Source organism: Nilaparvata lugens, chromosome 6, assembly GCF_014356525.2.
Source record: "Nilaparvata lugens isolate BPH chromosome 6, ASM1435652v1, whole genome shotgun sequence".
NCBI classification, from domain to species: domain Eukaryota; kingdom Metazoa; phylum Arthropoda; class Insecta; order Hemiptera; family Delphacidae; genus Nilaparvata; species Nilaparvata lugens.
Window position 1 is genome coordinate 66,450,805 of NC_052509.1, and position 21,617 is coordinate 66,472,421.

Here is a 21,617-nt window from a genome sequence, read left to right on the forward strand (position 1 = left end):
TGAAGAGATAGCAGACCTCGTGTGTCTCCAGCGTTATGACCCTGTCACAAGCTGGCTCAAATCTTTGAATAGTAGACTTGAGATGCACGGATACACTAGCGTCAGTTGATCAATTATCTGTTATGTATTTTATTTTTAATTGTATCTAATCAAAGATATATATTTTTGACACTATTCATTGTATACAATGTACAAACTTATGAATAAAGAAATTATGATATAATTTCCATAACGGCAAGGAAAGTTGTGTGAGTGCGCCACATCAGATGTTAATTGTTGACTAACAGGTAACCCGTGCTCCGCAATGATCTATTTCAAAACTTGACAAACTGAAAACTTGACTCAATGGAATCTTGAAGAATTCAAAATAGGCCTATAACCGTCCTCGGTTGATTAAGAATATTTATATACAAAATTTAAACTTAATCAGTCCATTAGTTCAGACGTGATGATGCGTCAAACATAATTTTCCTATCCCGTACATGTAAAAGCCAGGTCTTTCCTTTATTAGTATAGACTATAGTGAGGTCCACGTTATAATGGCAGTGTTTGATTAGCAATGATAATGATAGATATATAGATAAAGCATTTATTTTTCACTTCAAAACAATACAAAATATGATCAAATCAAATACAATGTCATTCATTACCAATTAATACAATCCTTGTCCATCATTCAACAAAGCAGATAGAACCATCTCTTTCTCGCTTTGCTCTGTTGCTAGATCGTCTTTCAACAATGTAGAATTGATAATGAATTAACAAAATATTCCATCTTAATAATTGAAATTCATTATGAAAACATTGAAATAGTTATTTGTGCAACTAGTGCGCAAAGTGACAGTTTGCTGCACCGAAAGAAACGTTTACGCCCGAGCCGTAGCCTCGGGTAAACTCGCCTACGGCTCAGGCGGAATGGTTTCTTGAGTGCAGCAGAGGAACTTTGTGCACGTATTTCACATTAAGTTTTTCCTACAGTTACCATTGAATATGAAAAGTGGGTAATTATGGGTAAAATTGCCTGAAATGCATCAAATGTTTTTCTGTGTAATTTTATTATTGATAAAAACCTTAATTTATTGTCAAATTGAATAAAAATGTTGTCCTTGGTTATAATATATAATACTAATAATTAGCGCGTTGTGCTTGGTTGCACCTCTGCTCACTATAGCAGCCACAGCAGTCACTGTTACCAACTTCATTTTGATTTTGCTGCACTGTTGCTCCATATAACCTACTAAGTATTTTGCGTTGCCATGTTGCAAATCTGGAGTGCAGAAAAATTTTTCCCGCACTAGAGCGGAAAAGTGATTCTTTGCGTTCTGTAATCAGTGCAGCAATGGCCACTTTTCAACGTAACTGTAGGAAATAGTATATTTCGCACCTAGAGCAGAAAATGAGATTTTTCCAGCTCGAAATCGGTTTTCAAGTCCGAGGCCGTAGGCCGAGGACTAGAAAAGATTGAGAGCTGGAAAAACATTTTTGCCCGTGGTGCGAACGATATTTTTCGCCACACTACAGGTATTGCTGACAAAATAAATAAAGAATACAAAATAAAGAATACTCGTTAAGCTATCGTACCTATCTCTTGATTTTAGTGGTAGAAGATTTGCAGTCAGGATTTCAGATTCTTTTAAAATTTCACTTGGAATACCACAGTCATCTTCAAGCATTTTTGAAAATTCGGAATGCACTAATCAACAATAAATAATTGAATAAAACTGGTTGCGAAGCGAATTAGTTTGATTCGAAACTGGAACTAAAATCATGGCGACTTCAGCTTATTATGAAAGTGGACACTCGCCCGATCTAGCGGATGACTTATTAATAATAATTAGCGCGTTGTTTCCAGCCATAAGCGGCCGGAAAGAGACAACTTTCTGGCCTAGACCGGAAAAGAAACCCTTTTCTGACGTCGTCTGCAAACAAGGTCTTTCAGATCTACGTAGGGACTGGAAAACAGCTGCTTTCTGTGCAGTGTGGCGAAAATATAATTCCTTGCATAATAAAATATAATTGATCATTTTAAACGGGAATGAACAGTTCTTATTACAATATCGGGGCACCGAGTTTCGCTCGTTATTTTATTTATTGATAAACAGAACACAATTCTCTAAAATGATCGTGTTTATATTTCACAGCTGGCTATACGTCATCTTATGAATCTCGGGGATGCAATATTTTGATTCCTCACATACTCTCTTTTTTACTATTCACAGCTGTTCCAGCCAAGGATGAATTATCCTTATAAGAATAAGAATAAGAAATAGAATAAGAAAATTTTTATTGCCGTCAAACAAACTTAATTGTAATAGGCTACGTCAAAGGAGCAAACGAGCTTAATGTCGTTAAGCGAGTTTTCCCAAGGATGAGACCCAGAGCAATCGAATCTTTATATCATAAACCTACTATGTTTCAAATTTCGTGAAAATCGTTAGAGCCGTTTACGAGATCCGTTAAACATAAATAACCAGATATAAAAATAACTAGATATATAGATACAGAAATTGCTTGCTCAATATAATAGGATCAATAAAACCCGTATTATCTACCATCTGTAGAAGGCATTGACAAGACAGAGGATCTACAAGACTACAACGTTGTTCTGCTATCTTTCTCCACTGCCATTATAACGTGGACCTCACTATAGAAGGTGGAGTGGCCGTAGTCGAGTGGATCAGATGCTGGCTTCATGACTCAGAGGCCCGGGTTCAAATTCCGGCCCGGGCAAGATATTTATCTCGGGCCACTCCCGTGTTTCGGATGGACACGTTAAGCGTCGGTCCCGGCTGCCTAAAAAGCAGTCGTTAGGTCATGTCAGAGGCCCTGAAATTGATCAGTGCGACCTGAAAACTCTGACACCAGACATGAGCCAACCAGGTCACTCGATATTATTATTATTATTATTACTATAGAAGGTAACCAGTCGACAATAAAATCGATAGTAGAGGAAGGAAAAAATGTGCTGTTGAGAACCTCTATCATCCCATTTTCTGTGATCTTTGAAGTATCTTTGAAGTATCTTTGAAGTATCTTTGACGTATCTTTGAAGTATCTTTGAAGTATCTTTGAAGTATCTTTGAAGTATATTTGAAGTATCTTTGAAGTATCTTTGAAGTATCTTTGAAGTATCTTTGAAGTGTTGAATTGTAATTGGAGCTTGAAGGCCAACAAATTATCAAGTAATTCAGCAGTGAAGTTGGCAACATTGTCGTATTCCACTAGTGACAGCAGACAGACCACTCACAGGAAAGATTCAACCGGGATGATGAGTTTCGGAAGAACAAACTTGGCCAAATGCTCACTGGAATACTTTATGAGCTTTACCAGCCCTTCTTCAAGATTTCTTACCCCGATACTTCAGGAGAAAGTTTCACCAGCTGAGAGGAAGTCTCCACTCAGATAGGGAGTTTCTAGAAATTTCTTGATAAATGACAAAACATTTTTGATGGACATTCATCATCACTTCTCAAAAATGATTCTATGAATTCTCAACAGAGATGCCTCTTTATACCATTATACGATTCTGGTAGTTGCAGCAATGATAGAGGCCCAATCACTGTGAAATATGCCAGAGCCCTGATATGATATTAAGAGAAGAGGGATGTGTTTACGGTACTCTACACCCTGCAAATCACGCAGAATTGAATTGATTATTGTATTCAAGTATTTCCCATAGCCTCCAGTGTATTGTCTCAATCAATATAATAAGTTTAGAACACGTTTCTCAATTGAGAAAAAGTTATTCTCCATGTTCTATCAAAATGATAAAATTCCCTCGGAATCAGCATTATTTCAGATCCACTAATCTACTCATGTCTCTTGTAATGCATCTGATACACCATGAAATTCAAACCTGGAGGATAAGTTATGATAAATAATGTGTAATTGATATAATCGATTAATCTACAAGATCAAAATACTATGAATTCTCACATAGTTGAAAATATACTTTTTATAAAAATTGTTTGGATCTCTTGTGATGTGTGACTTCAAAAACTTGAATCCTTCTTAATCTTGAATCTCTCAGGAATTAAATGCTGAAAATGTATGCTATTGAATTAATTATCACTGGTGGTCTATCGAGTAGATATTTCCGGTCATAGAATAACTAAAAACCACCAACTACCATTAACTGTATTTCACTCGATTGGTGTATTCTTTCTCAACCAATCAAATCAATTGATTGATTGAATTTATTGAATTGATTGATTTTTGTTATTGATAAGATAAAATAATTATTGATAAGTTATTGATTAATAATAAATATTGATAAGATAAAATAAGATAGAGTAAATTTATTGAATTGATTGATTTTTGTTATTGATAAGATAATGATATTGGTAATGATTTAAAATGCTTTAACTTTTGCATTAGTCAATTGAACAATTGATAGACTAATTATAGGTTCATGAGTGATACAGCAATGACCTTCACTATTACAATCACTAGTGGATAACATGTGAAAGGGTGGAGCACTGTAACAGATGAATTTCCGGTCACGCTCGCAAGGCCAAGGGGGGCTTCAAACAGGGGGGCTTGAAGCAGGGGGACTTGAAACGGGGGGCTACACCGAGTCTGCTAAGTTGCCATGGCAACGTCAGAATGCCCTCTGCACGCCTAGACGGCCTGACGACGCTCGGCTTGCATTTCGATGCCTTCACCCTCCCCCTAGAACCCTGTTTTACCCCCTGAACCCCTCTCAACAGTACCAACGAAAACCCTATTAGCCCTTCAGACTTTGGCCCTACGAATGTTCTCTTTTCTGTTTCGTGGAGTCGCTTCTAATAAAAGAAAGCCTCGCTGATCCCAGTTCTCTCATAAACAAGGAAATCAGAAAGCAATCGGAAGAGACCATAGTTGTCTGAGAAGTGGGCTACAAAAAAATTCACTCTCATTTGTTCCCAGCTTAGTGAATCTACGACAACTAGATATTCAATGATAAATTTTTTTTTTAGATTTTCTCAAATTTGTTTGTTTGATCATTGGAAAATAAAAAACTTGAGCCTGTTGCACACACATAGATTTTAGTTCGTACGATATTTTGCCTTTCTTATGAATTCTATTGTATCAAACGGAGCTTGACAAACATCATCTGTTTGATTTGATATAATCTATAAGGACTCCAAAAATATTATGCGAATAAAAATTGATGACAGTTCTTTTCAGCCAGCCCAAGATTACTTAGAAATTCTTAATACGCCTTTTTTCTTCATTTTTCTGTTTTGTCCTTGGTAAAGAGGCTGATAAGTCGTGAATGAAACCAATAAATCTCATCTGCATTATTTTCTTATTTGAACATGCTCACTTTGCAGTTATATCTATCAATGAAGATCTCAATTGAAGTACCTGTTTACTTTAGATTTTCAAACTTCATGTTATTTATATCTTTAGAGTTGCAGAGATCTCAGTCTATTCATATTGAAGAGGGAAATTTCCTTTTCCTACAGTTACGTTGAAAAGTGGCCATTGCTGCACTGATTACAGAACGCAAAGAATCACTTTTCCGCTCTAGTGCGGGAAAAATTTTTTCGCCACACTGCACAGAAAGCAGCTGTTTTCCAGTCCCTACGTAGATCTGAAAGACCTTGTTTGCAGACGACGTCAGAAAAGGGTTTCTTTTCCGGTCTAGGCCAGAAAGTTGTCTCTTTCCAGCCGCTTATGGCTGGAAACAACGCGCTAATTATTATTAATAAGTCATCCGCTAGATCGGGCGAGTGTCCACTTTCATAATAAGCTGAAGTCGCCATGATTTTAGTTCCAGTTTCGAATCAAACTAATTCGCTTCGCAACCAGTTTTATTCAATTATTTATTGTTGATTAGTGAATTCCGAATTTTCAAAAATGCTTGAAGATGACTGTGGTATTCCAAGTGAAATTTTAAAAGAATCTGAAATCCTGACTGCAAATCTTCTACCACTAAAATCAAGAGATAGGTACGATAGCTTAACGAGTATTCTTTATTTTGTATTCTTTATTTATTTTGTCAGCAATACCTGTAGTGTGGCGAAAAATATCGTTCGCACCACGGGCAAAAATGTTTTTCCAGCTCTCAATCTTTTCTAGTCCTCGGCCTACGGCCTCGGACTTGAAAACCGATTTCGAGCTGGAAAAATCTCATTCTCTGCTCTAGGTGCGAAATATACTATTCTGCACTCCAGATTTGCAACATGGCAACGCAAAATACTTAGTAGGTTATATGGAGCAACAGTGCAGCAAAATCAAAATGAAGTTGGTAACAGTGACTGCTGTGGCTGCTATAGTGAGCAGAGGTGCAACGAAGCACAACACGCTAATTATTATTCATTATATATTATAACCAAGGACAACGAGGACTTTAGGATTTTAGGATTAAGGTTTTTATCAATAATAAAATTACACGGAAAAACATTTGATGCATTTCAGGCAATTTTACCCATAATTACCCACTTTTCATATTCAATGGTAACTGTAGGAAAAACTTAATGTGAAATACGTGCGCAAAGCTCCTCTACTGCACTCAAGAAACCATTCCGCCCTCGCCTACGGCTCGGGCGTAAACGTTTCTTTCGGTGCAGCAAACTGTCACTTTGCGCACTAGTTGCACAAATAACTATTTCCACATGGAGATGCTGATAAATATAATATGAGAAATATAGTGTTTGAGTATGTTTTTTTTCTGAATTGAGATAGTGATAAAATTATGTGTAACTCACACAACTATAATTATGATGATATATGATGACAATATTCTTTCTTTGAGAATTGCTCTTGAAATTGGTGTGTGACCTGAAGACCATTGATTGTGGAAGTGATCAGGATTGATTCAACATTTAAAAAATTAGTTCATCATTCAAGAACAATCAGAGAAACTTACAAAAATGTTCTTCAGTCTATTTAGTATGAAGTAATATGAATTTACAACAATACATCTCATGAGAGATGTTTTTGAATGTTGTACCGGACTTGAATACTATCAAATTAATCAGAATTAATTCAACATTTTTACAAAAGTTTTCATCACCCATGAATAATCGGAGATGTTGACATAAATGTTATCCAGTTTGTGTAGTATGAATATAATTAGTCTGTGTAGACTAATTAGAATCTCTTTCCTGAGAGAAATTTTGTGTCAGACTTTGAGACTATTGAAGTGATCAGAAATTATTCGAGAGGTTACTTAAAAGTGAAGCTACTTAGAAGAGAGGTTACTTAAAAGTGAAGCTACTCAGTAGAGAGGTTACTTGAAAGTGAGGTTACTCATCAGAGAGGTTATTCAAAACTGAGAGGTTACTTAAATGTGAGGTAACTCAGTGGAGAGGTTACTTAAAAGTGTGGTTACTCAGTAGAGAGGTTACTTGAAAGTGAAATTAGTCAATGGAGGGAATCTCATTAACTATATTGAGGTTGTCACGTTATTCTTTATATTTAAATAACGATTAGCCTCCTGCTTGGCATCAGTCGGTAAAGCATGAGATTTGATATAATTAGGTCGTGGTTTTCTAATAGTATTCAGTCTTAAAAAATCTTGATAGGCCTAGATATGGGCTTCTCCTATAACTCTTGTAATTCAATAAATAATAAATATATATAAATATGATACTTATACTATAGTGTTGAGGAATAAAAAATAAATTGCACACCATGAATGTTCATACATATATTAAACAAATAATGCAAAAAATAGATCGAGGCAAAAAATATATAAAGAGCGATAAAAAAAATATAATATAAAAATAGAACAATAATTGAAATCAATAAAAATATCACAGGCTAAACTTTATATTCTAGATTTATGGCACGAATCATTACCATGTGCCTTTATCTTAAAATCATATGCATTCTGTTGCATGTAGCTGCGATATGCGCTTGCTAATACTTGTCGACTTGGACAATTCAATTAAAAATGTGTGCTTTAAGATCAGCTTGATAAATTAGCCACTAATAATCCAAATATATATATATATTAAAATCTCTAGTACTTAGTAGATTTATTTGTATCGAATATATATTTTTATCTCAGGGTGCAAGATTCGGCACCTGACGGAATAGGTAGAGCCATTCATCTAGTGAATTAGAGCTATAATAAATTATCGCAAATTGTATTGCAAAAAATTAAATATTATATGCATATGTTTTAATAGCCTAGATTTTGTACTTCTTTGATTAATAGAAATTTCTGAAATATTGATCTATATTTTTCTTTCAAATAAATACCTTTAATACTAATTTTACTTGCGCAAGTATTACTCTTATTAATTTCTCAATTTATAATAAAACCCTTTCGGCGAGCTAGCTTTGATCATCAGATTAATTCGAAGCACTAGGGCGCCCATCACTAATTCAAATTTAATCACTCACGTGTCGAAAATCTTCTTGTAAGCCGCCGATGTCGATCCAACTCCATGTGGTCCGGGAATATGGTAGCCGGAATCGTCTCCTCCAAGGGGTTATAAGTTTAATTCAAAATGAAAATGACTTCTGCTTCACAATAGCATCACGAAGTCTTTTAAGAAATTTAATAATTTACTTTAACTTTAACTTTTACAAAATCATTAGTAAGGTACTACGCTCTAAAATATTTGGGGTCCTCTTATGGTGGCATTTGGCTGGCGAGTGCTGGTTCTTCCTTTTCAAGTTTTACAGATCCTCTTTCCGACTTTCAAATTAGCATAAAATTTAAATATCTTAGTCCTCCGCCATTAGGTTCAAATAGATCTTACAAAAAATGCCAAAATATTGCTTAGATTATATGATTAATAATTTCTTTGCATTCGAGCCATATCGATAACATAGATTATACAAAATTTTAACACGAAAACTAGTACATTTATATAAATATATAGAAATATTTTTGAACTGGCCTACAGTTGCCGCCTATTAACTGCCGTTTTACTATTGGTGCATGCAAATTTATTCGGTATTCATGCGCCTGGTAACTCTTATTTCCTGAATACATTAAATTATTTTTATTTGGTTTTTTATTTATGCTCTTTGCATGCTAGTTAATATTCTATACATTAATATTAATTCCATGCTACCTAATAATTAGCCACGTGGACGGGTGTTTTTTCACATTGCACACCATCTGATTGCAATAAAGCTCTGCCAAGGGGTTTTGGTCAGATTCTACGTTCCTCAGTTTGATCGATCTCTAGGTCACCGATCCGTGAATACATGTACATAACCTCAATCTTCAAATATTTTATATAATATCTATTTATGAGCAATAAACTTCCTTCAAATCCTTTTTAGGTTCTTGTACCATTTAGCCAGAACAAGCTGATGCTATCTAATCTTAGTTATTATCTATTTGGCGATATTAGCCAGTTACTTTATTTCAGACCTATTACTGTTTCTGTTAGGGCTTTTTATCTACCCAGATTTAATATGTTACACGCGCCCCTGGGTTTGAATTCAAAATATTTGAGAATCACAATGTTTTTAATGAAAACCCACCCTTCAATACATCGATATACACTATACTTTATTTACAGATTATACTCTCATACTTCTATCACAGATCGCAGACATATTTGCTGCATCTCCTTTATACCTTTATCAAATACAATAACAAATTCTCCTCCTCAACACACATAAAATATCATAAATATAAACTTCTAAACGTACTCCTCCTGACAACACTTAAAACATAGTAATTTTTAAATTCGCCGCTTGCAGGGCCGCCAACCTAACTACACACATTTCATAATTCTCATAAATGATTCCTTTTAGACAATAATTTCGATTCACAAAACTTCTGGGCTTATATCTTATAGTATTTCTTAGGTCTTAATATAAATAATTTTCTATACATCAGGTACAATACTTTCTTTTGCTAATGGCTCTTTGGTTTTGGTAGCTGGTATTCACTTTAGGTCTTTTTCAGGTAACAAACGTGGCATAATTAAAAGTAATAAATATAAAACATATAAATAAATATACCGACATTAATAAATATAATAAATAACAATAATAAATAACAATTTTGGGTTACCATACTTTTTCATAATCATATGTTTGCAGGCATTACATATTTGATTCAGGTGGCCTTGCCCAGCTGGTCACTGGTTCTACATAATTTGCTGTCGAATTTCATAATTATTACCTAACTGCTGCATTTTTTTCTCTTAAAGGTAATTTACAAATTTTAAATATACTATCCCCGCTTGTGTCCTTTTTTAGTGGATGTAGCTAATTTAATTACACATTTAAAATTTATTCTTTTTCTTATTGCAGGCTTCTAACGGCTGGAAGGAATTAAAACATTGGATTGTTGCCACGCGGTCCTATACCAAGATTAAATTTATTAAGGAAGGTCAGTAATCGGTTTGATAATAATGTTTTCCTTGATTTCTTATCATATTATTTTAAATTTGACAATATAGCATGTAAAAATGTTGTGATTTACTTGCATCTTCTTGCATTCTGTTTGTAGATGTTGTAGGCTGGTGAGGTTATCTGCTGTTTATTTGTGAGGCTGTCCTATTGATAACTTATCCTTCATAAATTTAAAGCCCTGGTATCTGGTGTATCTTTTAAAACAATTCCTTGATCTGGTTCTGTTTTCTTCCTTATTATTTCTATTTATTCCGTTGAGTCTCGATATTTCCACCTTAGTGGCATTGTTTATAATTCTAGTTACACCAATAAACGACTTTATAATATAAAGCTTCCAATCATCTTCATCCGATACTTTCCACTTAAATTTATTATTAGGTTTCATCATCATAATAAACAATTCAATAATATAACACTTCCAATCAACACTAATAAATTCTTTCAACAATAACATGGTCTTAATTATAGCATCACTTTTCAATATTATCACAGCCATCATAACAAATATTAAACACCATATCCAAACATTTATCATCATTTTAACAATATAATCACTCAACATATAGCCAGGTACTTCCATTTTATTAGTATAATTCCTTATTTCTCTCACTCTTCTTAGACACTTTCCATTCTTCATTAGCTCCCACAAGTAATCCAATTTATTGTCCGCGCATGAATCGATAGTAGTCCTTCTAATAGCTTCGGTTCTATCCCATTTATTTGATCCGTTTTTATCCCGTTCCTTAGCCCATTCTTCCGGTCACATCGCTCAATATCTCTCTTGAAGCGTATGTGCCGCGGATGCACGCCGTCGGTCCGCTCCTGTCCTCCTCGGTGTCGGTCCGGTGTCCTCTTCGGGCGTTTGAACCGTGCATGCGGCCGGTATGCGCGCGCGCGGTTCCTCCGTTTCTTTCGCTTCTTTCTCCGGGCCTTATGATGCATGCCTCTTGTGTCCGCTAGTCCGTCCTCCTCGTCCTGATGCCGGTCGGGTGTCCTCGGGCGCCTCCGTCTCCGGGCCTTGCGGTGCATGTTTCTCTTTCCCGGGATGCCATCCTCTCGTTCTTCCATGGTGTCTTTGGTTTGCTGTGTGGTGGAATGATGCGCGGGTGTAGGCTCTGTGTGCGGATGCATGGTGGTGGTCAAAACAGGTAGTATGGTGACGGTTTCCTCCTGGCGACTGTTTATTTTTGGCAGTGATGGAATTTCGTCATTATTGTAATGGATTGGTTCTTGTTGTAGGGTGGTGGCCGGTAGTGATTCTTCGGCGGCGAGTTGCTCTTCAGTGGGAAACAGAATACTTAAAATGGGTTGTTGTTTGCGGCTGGCTTTAATTGCATGTTTGGCGGCGGTTTTTTGTGGTAGGCTGTCTTGTATGGGCTCCTGTGTGTCTGGTGGTGGGTTATCTTGTGTTTCTTGTTGATTTAATCCTGTTGCATGCGCTAATGTATAAGTTGTACTAATTTGATGAGGTGGTGGTTTATAATTTCTGTTGTAATTATTCTGAGTGTGATTATTATAATTTGAGTTTAATCGATCACGGCCATCATAGTGATTCCTACGGTTGCTCTGCTGGGTATAGTGGTTTTGAAATTTTTCATTATTCCAGTTACCATTTTGCCTGTGCTCATAGCGGCGTTCAAATTGAGGAGCAGATCGGTAGCGATCATATGATACCGGTTCATAATTTTGGCTGTCATACTGATTAAATTTTGAGTTATGTGGATTTGGTGCGTATCTCTGGTCTGAACGGTGGTTTGATATTGCCATCACAGACTGTATGCCATATAGATGATTTATCAGCTGCTTGCAATCAGTAATGGGTTGTGTGGCGAGTGCCATTCTAACTTGATACGGTAGCTTCTTAAAATAATACTTGCTAATGCCGATTCATTAATGGGCTCGCTCAATTGAGAATTTTTAAACTGTAGGGCAGTGACGAAAGTGGTACATGCACCGTCTAAGTTAGGGTTGAAATCGCATGATATAATGTCCGCTAGCACGTCCAACTGTTTACTTCTGCTCCAATACTGTTCCAGGAAGACAGCTACAAACTCATCCAATGATGTAAATTCATGGCTCTACTCCGAAAGAACATCAGGGGTTCGCCAATCAATAAACTAGTCAAACGAAGACGCCAAAATTCCAAGAGGTAGGTGCGAGAGTTTGTACTAATTTTATCTGATCATGAATGGTTGAGGTTGCAAATGGCGATCAGTATTATCAAATTTTCCCGTCCTTGTAATATACTATGTACGTTGAGGTTGTCTGTTTGAATCCTTGAGGTCGTTGTTGAATATGATTTTCTAATGCTATTATTTTTTCCTGTGTTATCTGCCATTGACTATTATGTGTAATTTTATTTGCGTTTATTTCTTGATTTAATTGAGTCAGAGTGGATCTTTGAATTAGTAGAGTTCCGTTTAAAGCTTTACAGGTTTCTGTATTTTGATTTATGCTACCTTGCAGTTGGTTCATTTTTGTGGACGTATTAATCTGTTTACTTTGTATTTCTTTAATACTGTTAATATTTTTGTCAACTGTAGTTGTTAAGTTTTGATTGGCAACGGTAATTTGTTTGTGGATTTCTTGGTGGCAATCGGCCTTAATGTTATTGGTTATATCCTGAATGGGTGTAGTGATTTGTATAGTTAGGTTATCTATCCTTTCATTGAGTTCACATGTAACCGTATCCAACCTTTCCGATAATCCTGCCGTAACTTTATCCTGACTTTCTTTTTGTAGGGTTATCATTGCTTTTAATTCTTCCCTATGATTCTCTACTTTAGTTTCAATATTATCCAACCGTTGTTCTACTGATTTTATAGCGCCTGCGGTCTCTTTCATGCCCTGTTCCACTGTTTGTTTATTTTCCTCTTTTACTGTAGCAATCTCTTTTTAATCTCCTGCATCATATTATCCATTGTTTTTTGTAACATAATATTGAAAGTACTGCTAGTTTGTTCCATTATTACCTTTTGAAGCGGATCTAACTCTGTGATTGAAAATATACTTTGTTTGCTCAGGTGTGACTCGGCCTCCGGCGATGCGGGTTCTGCAGGCTGCTCCTCGCCCCCTTCAAAGTTGATCTCTACTATCCGTTGATTCAATGGTGTGTCAGCGGCGTCGATTCGAGTGGATGATAGAGGTTGCAGACCTGGTGGATCGAAGACTATCGACCCGACGCTTCCTGGTTCCCTTTCTCGTGGCGTATTGGCATCTACCGTGGTGGGGTTTGATGTGCTTGGAGTCGACAAAGTGGGATCTGTGCAACCGCCGTACATATATGAAACTTCAGAGTTTGCGGGAGTGTGATTCATTATGTCAAATATGATAAATGCTAATTAAACAGTGATAAAAATGATAAGCGAAAATGCTTAAAAAAGAGACACAAACCGGGACTTACAGTGAAACAGTGATGTGTAAAGTGTTTGGATACTCATACAACAAGGTATTTATACTTAAGTTTTTTATAATGCTCTAGCGCCCCCAATGTTTTGTTTTAATTTATTCTTGGCTAGTTTACAGGCTGTGACTTATTTTCCAACCGGCTTAAACACATAATATATTTTTGACTAGAAAGTAATAGCAGTTTAGGCTTATAAAATATAATCTCTCTCTATAAACATGTATTTTTTTTTTTTTTTACAGTACTAATAATATAAAATTTTCTTTAAAACATATAATTTCTCTTTATTTAAAGCTATTGTTTCCCCAAAAAGTAATACAAATTTCTCTTCGCCAGTTTTCCTCACAACTCGTATAAGTTATCTATAATTTTCAGTATGGTTATTGACTTAATTTCAAATAATTATACAATGAGCTTGGCTCTCATCGTCAGTCCCACGTTGGTACGACATGTCTTTATGTCACGTTATTCTTTATATTTAAATAACGATTAGCCTCCTGCTTGGCATCAGTCGGTAAAGCATGAGATTTGATATAATTAGGTCGTGGTTTTCTAATAGTATTCAGTCTTAAAAAATCTTGATAGGCCTAGATATGGGCTTCTCCTATAACTCTTGTAATTCAATAAATAATAAATATATATAAATATGATACTTATACTATAGTGTTGAGGAATAAAAAATAAATTGCACACCATGAATGTTCATACATATATTAAACAAATAATGCAAAAAATAGATCGAGGCAAAAAATATATAAAGAGCGATAAAAAAAATAATATAAAAATAGAACAATAATTGAAATCAATAAAATATCACAGGCTAAACTTTATATTCTAGATTTATGGCACGAATCATTACCATGTGCCTTTATCTTAAAATCATATGCATTCTGTTGCATGTAGCTGCGATATGCGCTTGCTAATACTTGTCGACTTGGACAATTCAATTAAAAATGTGTGCTTTAAGATCAGCTTGATAAATTGGCCACTAATAATCCAAATATATATATATTAAAATCTCTAGTACTTAGTAGATTTATTTGTATCGAATATATATTTTTATCTCAGGGTGCAAGATTCGGCACCTGACGGAATAGGTAGAGCCATTCATCTAGTGAATTAGAGCTATAATAAATTATCGCAAATTGTATTGCAAAAAATTAAATATTATATGCATATGTTTTAATAGCCTAGATTTTGTACTTCTTTGATTTAATAGAAATTTCTGAAATATTGATCTATATTTTTCTTTCAAATAAATACCTTTAATACTAATTTTACTTGCGCAAGTATTACTCTTATTAATTTCTCAATTTATAATAAAACCCTTTCGGCGAGCTAGCTTTGATCATCAGATTAATTCGAAGCACTAGGGCGCCCATCACTAATTCAAATTTAATCACTCACGTGTCGAAAATCTTCTTGTAAGCCGCCGATGTCGATCCAACTCCATGTGGTCGGGAATATGGTAGCCGGAATCGTCTCCTCCAAGGGGTTATAAGTTTAATTCAAAATGAAAATGACTTCTGCTTCACAATAGCATCACGAAGTCTTTTAAGAAATTTAATAATTTACTTTAACTTTAACTTTTACAAAATCATTAGTAAGGTACTACGCTCTAAAATATTTGGGGTCCTCTTATGGTGGCATTTGGCTGGCGAGTGCTGGTTCTTCCTTTTCAAGTTTTACAGATCCTCTTTCCGACTTTCAAATTAGCATAAAATTTAAATATCTTAGTCCTCCGCCATTAGGTTCAAATAGATCTTACAAAAAATGCCAAGATATTGCTTAGATTATATGATTAATAATTTCTTTGCATTCGAGCCATATCGATAACATAGATTATACAAAATTTTAACACGAAAACTAGTACATTTATATAAATATATAGAAATATTTTTGAACTGGCCTACAGTTGCCGCCTATTAACTGCCGTTTTACTATTGGTGCATGCAAATTTTATTCGGTATTCATGCGCCTGGTAACTCTTATTCCTGAATACATTAATTATTTTTATTTGGTTTTTTATTTATGCTCTTTGCATGCTAGTTAATATTCTATACATTAATATTAATTCCATGCTACCTAATAATTAGCCACGTGGACGGGTGTTTTTTCATATTGCACACCATCTGATTGCAATAAAGCTCTGCCAAGGGGTTTTGGTCAGATTCTACGTTCCTCGGTTTGGTCGATCTCTAGGTCACCGATCCGTGAATACATGTACATAACCTCAATCTTCAAATTTTATATAATAATCTATTTATGAGCAATAAACTTCCTTCAAATCCTTTTTAGGTTCTTGTACCATTTAGCCAGAACAAGCTGATGCTATCTAATCTTAGTTATTATCTATTTGGCGATATTAGCCAGTTACTTTATTTCAGACCTATTACTGTTTCTGTTAGGGCTTTTTATCTACCCAGATTTAATATGTTACAAGGTCCACGTTATAATGGCAGTGTTTGATTAGCAATGGTATTGCTATCCTTGTTTTTCATTCAACAAAGCGGATAGCGCTATCTCTTTCTCGCTCTGCTCCGTTTCCAGATCGTCTTTCGACAATGTGGGATTGATAATTGATTAACAAAATATTGCTTCTATAGAAGGCATTGACAAGACAGATGATCAGTAACGTTTTCCTCCTATCTTTCTCCACTGCCATTATAACATGGACCTCACTATATCTCTTTCAAATACTTTACTCTCTAACAATACAAATACTCTCTAACAATGTCCTTAAAGATATTACCCGACTATCGCTAATATTTTTTAATTTCAGTTCCTCAACTTAAGTTTCTTAATTACTGAAGTTCAGCACGTGGAGTACTCAATCTCAATATAAATCACATTGTAATATTCATTGAAGAAAATGACAAAGGCGGGATGCACACCGGAGCAACGCATTTCGTGAAGCCTTGATGTTTCAACATCAAACATCGATGTTTACTGTTCTATGTTTTTCACTTATCGATGGTTTTACCTAGAAATCGGTCATCCGATGTTTTTCCCAACTAAAATGAATTTTTCATTTAGGCTCTCTGTATTTTTATGTGAGACTGTTAGATACTCTTGAAGATTTACATAACTTCTGTAGCTCATGTCAAGGTAAGATACTTATTTAGAATTAAATAAGAAGTCGGATTCTTCGTTTCTTAGGAAGAAACAGTTTTTTCTTATTACAAGTGCTTCCCTCAACATACGTTTAACACCAATTAATCTAGCTCTGGAATAGAGGTCCTCGTATTGTAAGGAGTGTAGATATCCATATAAAAAACTTTTATAATTTCCATTACCTAAATAAAACTATCAGGTATTGAATGAATACGATATGAATAACAATGATTGCTGGAATTAGCTTAGGATGAAATTCCAGACAGAATCTTCAAGGATATCCCGAGAGGTTTCTGACTTAACTATGAAGATGACAAATCTTGTAAACTACCTATAATAGAGTTGATGTATCTTTCTAGTCACAACCTGACTTCAATTATTCGAAAGACTTTCACTTGAATACCACAAGTCCAAAATTGCTGTAATTTCAGTTAGTAACTGTTAAAATATTGGAACAATAGATCCAGATAAAATTGTAGTCACTTTAGAAGTTTTTTTTGTACTATCAAGTATTTCGAGATTATGAAAAAAATAAACCAATGAATCAATCAACTTCCAAAATAATTGAGTTATATCTATACAAAATAATAAACTAATACTCTGTAAGCTTATTAACAGAAGTTAGTGTTGTGGGTTCAATCAAATTGATTTCGCCCCGTTTTATCATTTTTATCAAGAATAAGTGTAAAGTATCATATACTGTACATTGTATCATTTTCACTTTATTAATACTAATAAAAATCTATCAATTCATCGTTTCTGATGCTTTTGAGTATTTGTTTATTCAAAATTATTTAATTTTGAGATAAAAATTCCCAAGTGAAAAAAAGAGAATGGTAGCTATAAGGATAACCGCTGAGTTTTTGTTACTTAAAATACGACATTTGTAGTCTCCTATCATCCAGGAACAATACCCTAGAATGTTCGACACTACTTCTGAAATACTCTGTATAATAGTCTTCGTAGTATCATCCGTAAATGTACGGCGATGCGTCGATGTTTAAAGCATCGATGTTCAAAAACATCGAAGTTCACTGTTCAATGTTTTTCAATTATCGATGTTAAGACGAAAAAAACATCGATGTTTTGTCTTTCGATACCCATCACTAGACTGAAGCCCTCTTTCATGAAACTTGTTTCATGCAATCCGTTTCACTCGCGCATGCATACAAAAGAAACGTTCCCTGCTTTAATCTTATCAGTCGATTGCGAGCAACTTTCGTTTCACGTTTCCTGAATCTTTTTTCACGAAATGCGTTTCTCCGCTGTGCATCCCGCCTAAGATGATTTGAAATTATTCATAATTCATTTATTTATACAATAAGTTCATCAATAAAATGAGAGGGAGAGAAAAATAAGGTAACCTTGTGCTATTACACTCCCAAATTTAGATAGGGTCACACATAGTCCGAAATAGGTTAAGTCTTATAGCTCTTCAACATCACAAAATTTTCAGACCTTGAATATGTCCACAAAGTAGATATTCTAATTTAGATGCTTCACACCAAAAAATAGATATTTCACATTATTATCACTTGAATAGAGTAGATTCACACAAGATTCAATTTTATGAATGCTTTAATTTCATTAATTAGCTTCTCAGTTGATTATGATGATTATAACGTCTACTCTATGTATCCTCTCTTTTTCGAAGTGTTTCCTGTATAGGATATCTTGAGCCTTTTTTTAAGAAGCAGTTTCCGATTACAAGGCCATCTTTGATCGTGAATCCAATTGGAATGGAATGCTGATACAATAAATCAAGTCCTCATAATAGATAAGTTCTCACTTTCCCATTCTTGGCACCAATTATTGAAATCACAACTCGAAAAATCAATATTGGACGGACTTTGTCCAGATACTTGGCACAGACATGAATAAGTTCCAGAAGGGGTGGACGGGTGTATAAGTTCAAAGTTCTACATGAGTGGAGTGACGTCACATTTATCTCTCAGCAGAAGATACTATAGTGAGGTCCACGTTAAGTATTTGATTACAATGGTGTTGCTATACTTGTTGCTATCCTTAATAGCGCTATCTCTTTCTACCTCTGCAATGTTGCTAGATCGGTTTTAAACAATGTGAAATTGATTATTAATAAACAAAATATAGAATCCTGATTATGAAATTATTGAAAAATATAATTTCTTACTTGATAAAATATAATTGATTATTTCAAACAATAATGAACAGTTAATATCACATCAATAAACCTGTATCAGCTACCATCTATAGAGCAGGGCATTGACAAGACAGAGGATCGGCAACGTTATTCTCCTATCTTTCTCCACTGTCATCATAACGTATGATGTTTGTGTATGAGCAGGTACATAATTTGCACTGCATTGGTATTAGTGGTGGAAGGAGAAGTGGAAGAAGCATTGCTTCATGGTTTCAAGCAAAACATTGTTTCATGGTTTCAAGCAAAACATTGTTTCATGGTTTCAAGCAGCATAGTTTCATGGCTTCAATCAACATTGCTCCATAGTTTTAAGCAGCATAGTTTCATGGTTTCAAACAACATTGCTCCATAGTTTTAAGCAGCATAGTTTCATGGTTTCAAACAACATTGCTTCATGGTTTCAAGCTACATTTCTTCATGGTTTGGGCAACATTGCCTCATGGTTTCAAGCAGCATTGTTTCATGGTTTCAAGCAAAGCATTGTTTCATGATTTCAAGCAACATTGTTTCATGGTTTCTAGCAACATTGCTTCATGGTTTCAAGCAGCATAGTTTCATGGCTTCAAACAACATTGCTTCATGGTTTTAAGCAGCATATTTTCATGGTTTCAAACAACATTGCATCATGGTTTCAAGCTACATTGCTTCATGGTTTGGGCAACATTGCCTCATGGTTTCAAGCAGCATTGTTTCATGGTTTCAAGCAACATCGCTTCATGATTTCAAGCAACATCGCTTCATGGTTTCAAGCAACATCGCTTCATGGTTTCAAGCAACATCGCTTCATGGTTTCAAGCAACATTGCTTCATGATTTCAAGCAACATCGCTTCATGATTTCAAGCAACATTGCTTTATGGTTCCAACCATCAGAAGAAGCATATTGCTTCATTGTTCGTAGCAGCAGAAGAAGAATATTGCTAGATTGTTGGACAGTGTATACCAGCAGCGAAATCAGCATTGCTGGATAGTGTGTAGCGGACTTAGGCGCAGAGCTGGATGTCGCAATGGCGTAATATCTCTGTTTGTTGGCAACAATCTCAGTTTTTGGCTGCTCCAGCATTGTCTACGCCAACGTATTATTGTAATACGGTCTCCGACAAACAAGCCAGCTCTGTTTTCCTTGCAGCCGTCACTTTCACGTGACTCTAATGAGGAAGGTTTGGGGTAAACATATTTATTGTTATGGGGAAAATGAACTCAGAGCATATAACTGAGATTTTCAAGGTCGAATTGAGTGAAATGATGTCATATGGAAGTGAAATGAAAATGATACATGATGTACATGATGATGGTTAATGAAAGAATGATTCATGATTCATGGTCATGGTTAATTATTGTGAGGTCCACATTATAATTGCATTAGAGAAAGATAGAAAAACGTTGCCGATCCTTGTCAATGCCTTCTTTAGACGGTAGCTGATACAGGTTTATTGATGTAATATTAACTGTTCATTCTCGTTCATAATTTTAAATTATTCCATATTGAAATTCATAATTAGGATGAAATATTTTGTTCATCAATTATTAATTGTAGATTGTCGAAAGACGATCTGGCAACAGAGCAAAGCGAGAGAGAGATAGCGCTATCCGCTTTGTTGAATGATAGACAAGGATTGCAGTACCATTGCTAATCAAACACTGCCATTATAATGTTGACCTCACTATAGAATGATTTTAGGGAAACATATATTATCACTTAGAAAATGGACTAGGGAAGAGAAATAAATGCAGAACAATACATAATTACATGAATCTCAAAGGTAAAATTGAGTCAAATGATGCCTAATTAGAAAGGTTGAGGATAAAAATAGTTATTGAGTGAATGAACTCAGAACAGTGAATTTTTCCAATGTCGAATTGAGTTGAATGATCTTTAATGAGAATTGTTCATATTGAATATGATGCTGATTCGAGAGCATGCTTCAAGCAGTAAGTAAACATTTCATTCTTCGTATAACCAATATAGTCTGCAAGTCGACATTCCAGTAATAAAAAAATTGATTCAACGTATAGCAGTTCTCAGTGGATGAAGATATTCAAGACATCAGAATCTCATATTTCCAAGATCGAATTGGATGAAATTATGTCTACGAGAATGGTTCATGGTAAACATAAATTATTGAGAAGTAGATGAACCCTGAACATAAAACCACATTATTCTCCTAAAATCAAATTATAAGTAGAGATTCTTCAGAGAATAATTCTTTCCTCAGATAGTCACTAGAATTTCATCATAAATTCTAGTGACTATCTAAAGAAATAATATTCTCTGAAGAATGTCCACTTATAATTTGACTTTAGAAGAATAATGTCGTTATATGTTCAGGGTTCATCTACTTCTTATTAATTTATGTTATGTAAATTATTGTCCACTTGTATCCACATCAGTAGATTATCATCAATTTTCTCATAAGATTGAGGTCTCAGACCATTGTATTTCATAATTCTCTGTTGATTCATACAATGAATACATCATCAAAATGATAGAGATAGAAAAAATGAGGTAACCTTGTGCTATTCCCCTCCCAAATTTAGATAAGGCTAGACATAGTCCAAAAAGGTAAAGTCTTGTGGTTGTTCATTTCACAAAATCT

General features: G+C 34.9%; 1 protein-coding gene across 4 annotated transcripts in view; it reads right to left on the reverse strand.

The window, feature by feature from the left end:
• Positions 1-21,617, reverse strand: part of LOC111048259 (potassium voltage-gated channel protein Shaker) — a 692,857-nt gene that overhangs the window by 615,745 nt on the left and 55,495 nt on the right. The window lies entirely within an intron of this gene.